Source organism: Arachis ipaensis, chromosome B05 (assembly GCF_000816755.2).
Source record: "Arachis ipaensis cultivar K30076 chromosome B05, Araip1.1, whole genome shotgun sequence".
NCBI lineage: Eukaryota > Viridiplantae > Streptophyta > Magnoliopsida > Fabales > Fabaceae > Arachis > Arachis ipaensis.
In genome coordinates this window covers 19,681,158-19,690,797 of record NC_029789.2, presented here as the reverse complement: position 1 = coordinate 19,690,797, position 9,640 = coordinate 19,681,158, and the positions used below count along the sequence as shown (strand labels likewise).

The following is a 9,640-nucleotide window of genomic DNA, read 5'->3' as shown; positions in this document are numbered from 1 at the left end:
GGCCCACTTGGTGTGTGTTTGGGCTGAGCCTGAGTGTTGCACGTGCAGAGGCCATTTGTGGAGTTGAACGCCAGTTTCTGTGCCAGTTTGGGCGTTCAACTCTGGTTTTGGATCCTTTTCTGGCGCTGGACGGGCAGAAGGGGCAGAAGGCTGGCGTTGAACGCCAGTTTACGTCGTCAATTCTTGGCCAAAGTATGGACTATTATATATTGCTGGAAAGCCCTGGATGTCTACTTTCCAACGCAATTGGAAGAGCGCCATTTCGAGTTCAGTAGCTCCAGAAAATCCACTTTGAGTGCAGGGAGGTCAGAATCCAACAGCATCAGCAGTCCTTTCTCAACCTCTGAATCTGATTTCTGCTCAAGTCCCTCAATTTTAGCCAGAAAATATCTTTATACCATCTATAATCAGACATAGTTGGACATCTTAAATTCATTAATTGGGTTCCTATCCTATCTTTGAAAGTACTTAGATCTCCTACAAAGTTTTTAATAATGGTATAAATTAATGTGGATGTAGCATCTTGTGACTGATCTTCTTGTTTAATGCTATTAATAATTAATTTTTTCTTAGATACTGAGAAAATTATCCCACCATCCTTTTAATTGTCCTGTAAACCCTTGGGTTAATATGATTGCTGCCTTTTTATTGGAAGCTTTTCTCATCTTATAAGCAGTTGGCGCCATAGTCAGATTACACATTTGATCCAAAATGGCTTGTTCACTTAATCCATCTATATTCTATTCTACTAAATCTGATAAAAAAAAACTATTTTGTACTAATTGTGTTCTTTCTTCTAAGCCTACTGGTGTGGAATTTAAAGTCCACAAACTAACCGGCAAGTGCACTGGGTCATACCAAGTAATACCTTAGGTGAGTGAGGATCGATCCCACGAGGATTGATAGATCAAGCAACAATGTTTGAGTGATTGACTTAGTCAGACAAGCAGAAAATGGTGTTGAGAGTTCAATAGCATTAAATAGTAAATTTAGAGAATTAAAGGCAAACAATAAATTGATGAGAAGAATATGGGAGAAAACAGTTAAGGTTTCGGAGTTGTTTATCTTCTGGATTTCTATTTCTTACCAACTATTTTAATCATACAAGACTCAATTCATGGCAAACTATAAGTGACTAAACCCTAATTCCTTAGCAATTTAGTCTCCTTTAATCTAGTTAACCGCCAATTCCTTGGTCACTTAATTTCAATTAGAAGGTGAAGTTCAGTTTTAGTTTATTAGCCACAGAAACCCTAATTATCCAAATATAAGAGGATTATATGTCATGTATCCCGTTAAGTCCAGATAAATTAGTGGTTTAAGAGAATTTATTTTCAAGCTGTTGTTCAAGTAAATTGCTTTTCTAAGGTTTACAAGAACTCAATTAGAATAGGGGTTATTTTTCCGATCTACCCAAATCCTTAAGATGAAGAACGAAAACAAATTCTTGAAATTAAAATCAATACATTAATTAAAATAGAATATTAATAGTATCAATCCATAGAATAAACAGAGCTTCTAACCTTAACAATGGAGGCTTAGTTCCTCATGGAGAAAATAAACCCTAGTAGAGAAAAGTATGAAAGTGTGGAATGAAAATTTGGAGCCGAGCCTAGGTCAAGATCACTTCTCCTTTTATATCTAATCTTAATTAATGTAAAATATATTTTTAAAACTAAATAATATCTTTTCCTATTTGTAAATAAAATAAAAGTTTTAATCAAAATAAAACTAAATCTTTGAATGCATCATTATTAGCGTGGGGACCATTGCATTCTTCAAGGTTGGCGCCTAACTTGGAATTTTCCAAGTTAGGCGCCACTAAAGCAGCATGGTTTAGAGCTTTTCTGTGATCTTGGAACCGAACTTGGAAAATCCCAAGTTAGGCGCCACCAAGGTAGCACGTATAGGAGCATTTTTTCTTCATCTGACGCCTAACTTGGGATATATCTTTAGAAAGCTCTAGAAGTTGGCTTTCCAATGCCGTTATAACCGAGTCAATTGAACCTCTATAGCTCAAGTTATGCTTATTGGAGTGTGAAGGGGTCAGGGTTGACAGCATCTATAAATTCTCTTTGTACTTGTCTTCAATTCTTGATTCCTCCTTGTGCTTTTGCTTCCCTTTTCCCAAATTTCCCTGCATGAATTGTGAAATAAAAAGAATAAAATCAATATTCAATTTAAACACTAAAACTCTCGATAATTAAGCATTATACGTTTATTTCGTATATGAAAAAGCATAGAAAAGCACAACGTGATGCGCACGCATCACAACACCAAACTTAAACTTTGCTTGTCCTCAGGCAAACAAAGAATCATGCAATATAAATTGACAATATAAGGTGAGAAGAATAGCAATTTTATTATTTATGGTTGGATGGTTAACTAGGCATGTAACACTCACAAAAGAATTTCAAATGATTGATGATTTTATCTTGATCACTTTATGAAATCTTTTCTTATATTCCTTCCTTGAAAAAAGATTTTCATTTGTTTCTTTTCTTAGCTTCTTGGATGCTTTACACTATTTGTTTTTATAACTTCGACTCTAAATGCTTTGTTTTCAAGTATTACCACCTGATACATAAGCACCACAAGCATATAACTAGAGAACTCTTTAAGCTTTGCTTTTGTTTCTTTTCTTTACTCTCTAATCATTGATGCTCAGAGCCTTGAGCTTTGAGGGAGTAATTTGCACTTGAGCCTAGCCTTGACTCTAAGTGTTTTATTTTCAAGCTTTTTGCTTGGTACATAAACACCACAAGTACTTGACTAATGAGTTGTCATTGGTACTCAGAGCCTTCAACTTTCACATTTTCCCCTTTCTTTTCTCTTTTTTTTTTCTTTACTTGATCATTAATTGACAAGCTTCTTCAAGGTTTTCAAAATTTCAAAGATTTTATAACGTGTTCTAGATAAAAATTTCAATCAAATAGAATTCAAATGTGGTTGAGCAAAAATAGTCATGCTAGTCTTCCAATACTCATATGCTCATACTAGCTTCTTCTTTAATTACCTTGTTTGTTGATGATCATGATACTTAATTGCTTTGACTCACAAATTTCAAGATGATAATCATGATGTAAAGACAATATGTTATAATTTGAAATTATATTATGCTTATCTAAAAGGAAGAACACACATGCATATAATTAAAAAGGAAGCAAACAACCTTAGATCTCTCTGCCTTTCTCTTCATCATCTTCTTCTTTATTCCCTTTTAAGCTATGTAGAGCATAGCTTCCAACACCAAACTTAGAATGGTTGCTTGTCCTTAAGCAACAAAGAAAGAGAAATAATGGTGATGAAAATAAGAGTAAATAGGACTAGCGAGTGAAAGAAAATCAAGCAATGCAGAGGCCTTATTCAAAATAAATTAATCAAATTAAAATAAAACTCAAGGAAAACTAGAATAGTATAAAATAGCTAGATTGATAATGTGTTGCATGGTGATTGTGGCAACACCAAACTTGGTGTGAGGACACCAGACTTAGTGTGATACAATCTATGTAAAACTAGGTCAAGTACCCAGTGGGATGCAAATTTGGTGTAGCACAAAACTTTATCCATGAACAGATACACAATCTTAAGCAAAACAAAAAGGAGAATGAAAAGAAAATACCAAACGTTGGGTTGCCTCCCAACAAGCACTTCTTTAACGTTGCTAGCTTGACAGTTGTTCTTGAATTTTCTTCCTTTTCTTCCAGTTGGTTAAAAGAAATTACTCCAAGGGAGAAGATGAGAAAATTAGTTCCCCTGATATAAATTCCTCCTAACAAGCTTTCTTTTATTAGCTTGATTCACCTTGCTTGTTGGGGTAGAGGTTGGATTACTTTTTGCTGACCTTCTCTATTTCATGGATATTTTCTTTTGTTTCTTGGTCACAATCCCCTTTTCAGTGCTTTTCTTAGTTGCCTTCACTTCTTTGATTTCAAAATTTAGGTGTTGTGTGATGGTTGGAGTGTACCCTTCATCAAGAACTTCTTGAATTGGTGGTTCAATAAACTCACCCTCTATGCCACTCTCTGCTTCATTGGAGTGTAGATTCCTATAATTGTTTTCATCCTTTATAACCTCCTTTGTTTGTGCATCTTCCTCTTCTTCCATGTGTGAGGGTGGAGAGTTCTCTAATTCACTGGAATATGAACTCCTTTTATTAATTTCCTCACTTTCTTCCATAGGAGCTGTAAGACTCAGAACTTTTGAAAAATCTTGTTATGAGCTGATTTTAAATTTATTTATTTACTAGAGATTTATTTTCAGAAATTATTTCATTGAGAATAAATAAATCAAGTTTTGACAATTAAAATAAAGATTTTACTTAATTTCATAATTATCAAGTTATTTTCTATATTTAAATTATAACGTTAGTAGTTATGAAAAAAATAAGAATTTTATATGATTTGGACTAAATAATTAATATTTTAAATTTTAATACTGATGTTTTGAAAAATAAAATTAATTATATTATCTCTAATTCTTGGATTTGAACATTTTATTGAAAATAATTTTTAAAATTGGCCAACTGTGCCTCACTGCCACCCAACTTGCCGTCGCGCCAACCACCCACGCCAGAGGAGAGAGATCGGACAAAGAGAGACTCGAAGAGGGAGAAGGACTCGCGCCGCTGTTGTGTGCGTGCCGTCGCCGCCGAGGGAAGCCAGCGCCACCAGCACATCACCGTCGGCAAGCCTCATCGTTGCCGCCATTGTTGACGATCCCAGCCACTGCCGTCTCATGCTCCATCACCGCTGCTGGAGGTCCGCCACCGATCTGATCTGAGAGAGAAGAGATGTGAACGGAAGAGAAGACGGGGAGCCATCGCCGCTGCTACTGAACCATCGAAGCTTCTGCCACCCGAAACCCACTGCCGTCACCAGAAAAAGAACTACTGGTAAGGTTTTAAGTTTTGGGTTTCATTTCTCTTGAGATTCCGAAAGCTTTATTGTTGTTGCATGTTTGTTACACTCATCGTTGCCGGAGTTCTGGTCGCCGCTGCCGCTCGAGGTGGCTGCCGGGACTGCCGTCAAGCCGGTTCAGAGAACGCCGTTGCTTTATTTTGTCATTACAGTAAGTATTTACCTTTCAAAAACCTCCACGTTAGTATACTGCTATGTGTATTAAAGTCTTAAAGATATCCATGTGTTAGGAATTAGTAACCGAGCTTTGCATGTAGCGATTGAGGCTGTTTTTGCTATTGAGAAAGCAATCAAAGCTGAGGTTTTGGGTGTCGTCAAATTCGAGTCGAGATGAGGGGATTTCTGTGAAGCGTGTGGGTTATGGTTTACACTTATCGAGGTAGAGGCCTTTTCAGAAAATTACACTTTATGAATTGGAATTATTATATATGGATATTGATGTGAGAAAATGTATCTTTGAGTGATTGTATAAGTCTTATATATTGTTGGTTGTCTTGGATGAATATGAATGCTTGTTTGGCTGGGTTATTGTTCGGTTTTGTGAAACGAATTATTTTGGAAATGCTTCTTTAAAGTTATTTTGTAAAAGCTTTGAAATCGAGTTTATCCTATTGGAAATTGATTTGAGTTTGAATTAGTGTTCTTGAAATCTGAAAATGATGCACTTTTGGAAACAACTTGATTTTGAACTGATTTGGTGTTGAAAACCGTTGAAGAGGGTTGTGGAATGGTTTGGTTGGGACCCAGAAACGGTGGCAGAGTCCAAGTTTTAGGGGAGATGCTGCCGAAATTTCTATGAAATTCGAGATTTATTCAAAATGTTATTTGGAAAGTCATGAGTACAAGACTTGTACTATTTTATTGAACTATTTATGAAAGTGATGAATTGTGTTTTCAAATGACTTATTGAAAAGAGAATTATGATTTCGCTTTATTTCCTAAGAAAGGTATTATATTTTTGGGTGCAAAACATTTAGAAGAAACTTATGTTTTAAGCCGTTTTAAATGTGAAAAGGGTTTATGTTTCTAAATTTGACTTTAGGATTTCAATTGGAAGAGTTTAGTGATCTTGAAGGAGGGTGAATTTTGATTGATAAAACTTCCTTTTTCGATGTCTTAGAAGGAAGATTAAGATATTCTTTAAATTCTGAATTTTGCTCCGAGTCATTGGAAACGCTTCAGATTTTATCAGGCAATTGAAAGTGATTTTTGGTTTAAGTGAAAGAAATGGTTTTGAAAATTTGTTCGGAGTAATCAATTACACGATTGGGTTTGGGTTAAATTTTGTTTTTATCTATTCAAATCCAAAAGTTAAGGTTTTAAAGATTTTAAACAAATTTGATGAAATGGAATATGTTATTCTCCCCTAAAGACTTGAGGCTCTGCTGAGGAACTTTTGTTACCAAATCCTGTTTTAGAATGAATGATTTTGAATCCCTCGGAAAAGGCTTTTGATTTGGTGTGGTTTCTGAAATGTTTGGAAAGATGTTATGGAGAGTGGCCTTTTTTGACAGCTATTCCTTCTGAACTGGAATCATGAATTGGAATCAACGGTTCTGATTCCGGCGGAGGTCTTGATTGATTGCTCCAGCACGGCAGTAGAAAAGAAAAGACCTACAGCTCGGCCTTCGCTTTTTGAGGATCCTGCAAGTGGCTCTCTATACTACAGAATGAAAAGAAAAAAGCTCTTTTTTCCTTTCGAAAGTAGAATTCGATTAAAAAAAACCAGCCATGCTTCCTCAAAAATTAGAACTGGGCCAGTTGCTAAGAAAAAGGTAGAAGTTTAAAAAAGGGAATTTACGTTTGAGGAGAAGTGGCTAGCCACCACGTGCTCAGTAACCATGTTTTAAAAAGGAGAATTTACGTTTGAGGAAAAGTGGCTTATGAGCCTGAAATGATTTGAGGAATGGGAATTTTAAAGCCAAGGCTGGAAAGAATTGATTTTTGATTTCAAACTTAATTGATTTGAGAAAAAGTGATTTATGGCTTGAATGATGATTTTATGAGTTTGATGATGTTGGATGGTGGAAGTACTATTATGTTATGAGTCGGAATGGCTGTATATGATAAAGAATTATGGCTGATTGTGGAATATGTTATGAGCCTGATGGCTGAGTATGAATATGGATGATTATTGAGATGATAAAGTGATTGTTGCACTTCTAATTATCTAAGATACGAGTTTCCCTGGGTAAAAGCAGTGGCTAGCCACCACGTGCTCCAGGTTGAGACTCGATACTCTGCTGACCCTATGTCGTAAGTGTGACCGGACACTGTGAAAGTTCCGGATGAGCTCACCCCCGTGGGTAAACACCAGTGTGGATGTTGTGTGATTATGATTATGATTGTGAATAACTCGAGTTGGGGATGCACGACAGAGGGACAGTCCAATGGTTAGCTACCAGGACTTGTCGGGTTGGCTTTATAACCGACAGATGAGACTCATCAGCTACTAGGACAGGCATTCATCATATGCATCTATGTGACATTATTTGAGTGTGTATATTGTACTTGGTTTGCCTTTGTGATTAATTGTGTTTAACAGTTAATTGTCCTACTTGAAGTAACTGCTTGTTTGTGCTTGAGCTTTCTTACTTGTGTTTGCAACGAAAACTCTGTTGGATTGTGGTGGATTGGTTGTTGTTTGGATTGTTTGGGCCTAGGGTCGTGGTTGATTATGAGGTGGGCTGAAGGCCATGTTTGGTTGGTGTTTCTGGTTAGAAAAGTATGAAAAACTAAACTGGTTCAGCATAGACTTAATGAACCTATGCTTGGAACAGGTTGGTCATTCATACTGTCTAGGAAAAACCTTTTGAAAGGCTTTTGAATTTTTGAAGAAATAATAGTTTCCTCTTTCAGAAAAGATTTCAGATTTTAATGGTAAATCACCGGGTTTTGAAAGTATGCATAAGACGATTATTAATCACTGTAACTATTTTATTTCACGTATCCTATTATAGTAGTTCTCTAACCCCATAGTGAGAACCAACAAAGACGATGTTCTCACTCCCCTACAGGTCTTTTCTTTTTCAGGTTATGGACGACGAAGTTTGGAAGAGCTTGTTTCTTTTCTGTTTAGACGATATTTTGGATTGTTTTAGTATTTATGTTTTCCTCGCCTTTAACTTTGCAAGTTATGTAAGAGGGATAGGAGTTGTATGATTTGTATGTATGTAATATGTATAAGTTACTTGAGTAAGAAGTTTTGTACATGTATATACTTGTCTTGTTTTATTTAAAAAGTAGTCTTTTTCCGGTTTTCAAAAAGAACAGTGATACAATTTCGAGTCAAAGGCTCCTATTTTATTATTAAGTATATGAAGTCGTTGTAATACTTCTTGCTATCAGAGTAGCGCAGCCGGAAGCATGACATTCTGATAGTGAGGGTATTACAGGAGCTTGCATTGTATCTATTGGGAAGGAATTTGCTTGTTCTTCTTCCTGAGACTTGATAATCAACTCCATATATTTCTCTATATTTTTGAAACTCATCCTTATATCATGTATGCATTCTTTCATGACAAGCTCAAGCATAGTTATCAAACCCGGCTCGACTCGGCCGGTTCAACCGGAAACCCGGTCACCCGGTTACCTGATCGGGTCGAGCCACTCGTTGAACCGTCTATGCAACAGACCCGGTCGAACCTGATTTAACCCGACGGGTTTAATGCAAACCCGGTGACCCGGCTGGTTAATCCAACCCGGTCCGGGTCATGTTTATTAATTTTTTTTTATTTTTTTTCCCCTGAAATGATGTCGTTTCAGTTTCAGACCCACCCCACCCCCCTTTTTCAGTGAAATGAACCCTAACTTCCAAAGCCAACCTCGTGCCTTCGTCTCTCTGTCTCTGCTCTCTTAAGCTTGGCGTCGGCATCGGACAGCCTCTCACTCTCACGAGCTCGGCGCCGGCATCCCCTCACCATCACCTTGTCTCTCCCCTCGTCGCCAGTTCGTCACTCTCAGTCTCTGAGTATCTCACCGCGTCACGCTCTCGTTCTCTCACTGCGAGTCCGTGACCCTGTGTTCGCTTCGTCGGGTGGTGGTGGTCGTCGTCTTCTCAACTAGGTGAGCTCCAATTTTCGACCCTGTTCTTTCTCTAGTTTAATGTTGATTTCGGTGAATCTGGTGGTTGTTAAATGTGGTTGTTGCTGTTTTATTCAGTTTTTAGAGTTGTTGTTGCTGTTTTTTCTCTAGTTCGATGCTAATTTTGGTGAACCTAAGCAAATTTTATAGTTGTTGTTGTTCTTTCTGTTTGTTGAATGTTGAATTTTTAGAGTTGTTGTTGCTATTCTTTCTCTGATTCGATGTTAATTTTGGTGAACATGAGCAAATTTTAGAGGAGTTATTGTTCTTTACTTCTTTCTATTTGTTGAATATTGGTTTTTTAGAGTTGTTGTTGCTGTTCTTTATGTTCTTTCTCTGATTTGATGTAAATTTTATTTAGAATTATTGTTGAATCTGGTAGTTACTACTGCTGTATTTGGTCTTTTAGAGTTGATGTTGAACCTGAGAAAATTTTAGTGAATTTTGGTTGAATAGTTAAATTTGTTATTTTTTATGGTGCTTAAATGTATACATGGTTAGTTGCATATGAAAAAACAAGTGTTGATTTAATGGTCCTAAGCATTTTCCTGTCATAGGTGAGTTAACTGCTTTGACGAGGTTCTAATGGAGTTCACTTTCTATTTTTTCTTTCTTTCAGCAGAAGACATTGGATCATT

At 36.6% G+C, this 9,640-nt stretch overlaps 1 long non-coding RNA gene across 1 annotated transcript; it reads left to right on the top strand.

Annotated features, from left to right (window-relative positions):
* Positions 5,246–8,135, top strand: LOC110271822. Its single transcript, XR_002362600.1, has 2 exons — positions 5,246–5,298; positions 7,937–8,135. It is a non-coding gene; the product is annotated as an uncharacterized LOC110271822 (long non-coding RNA).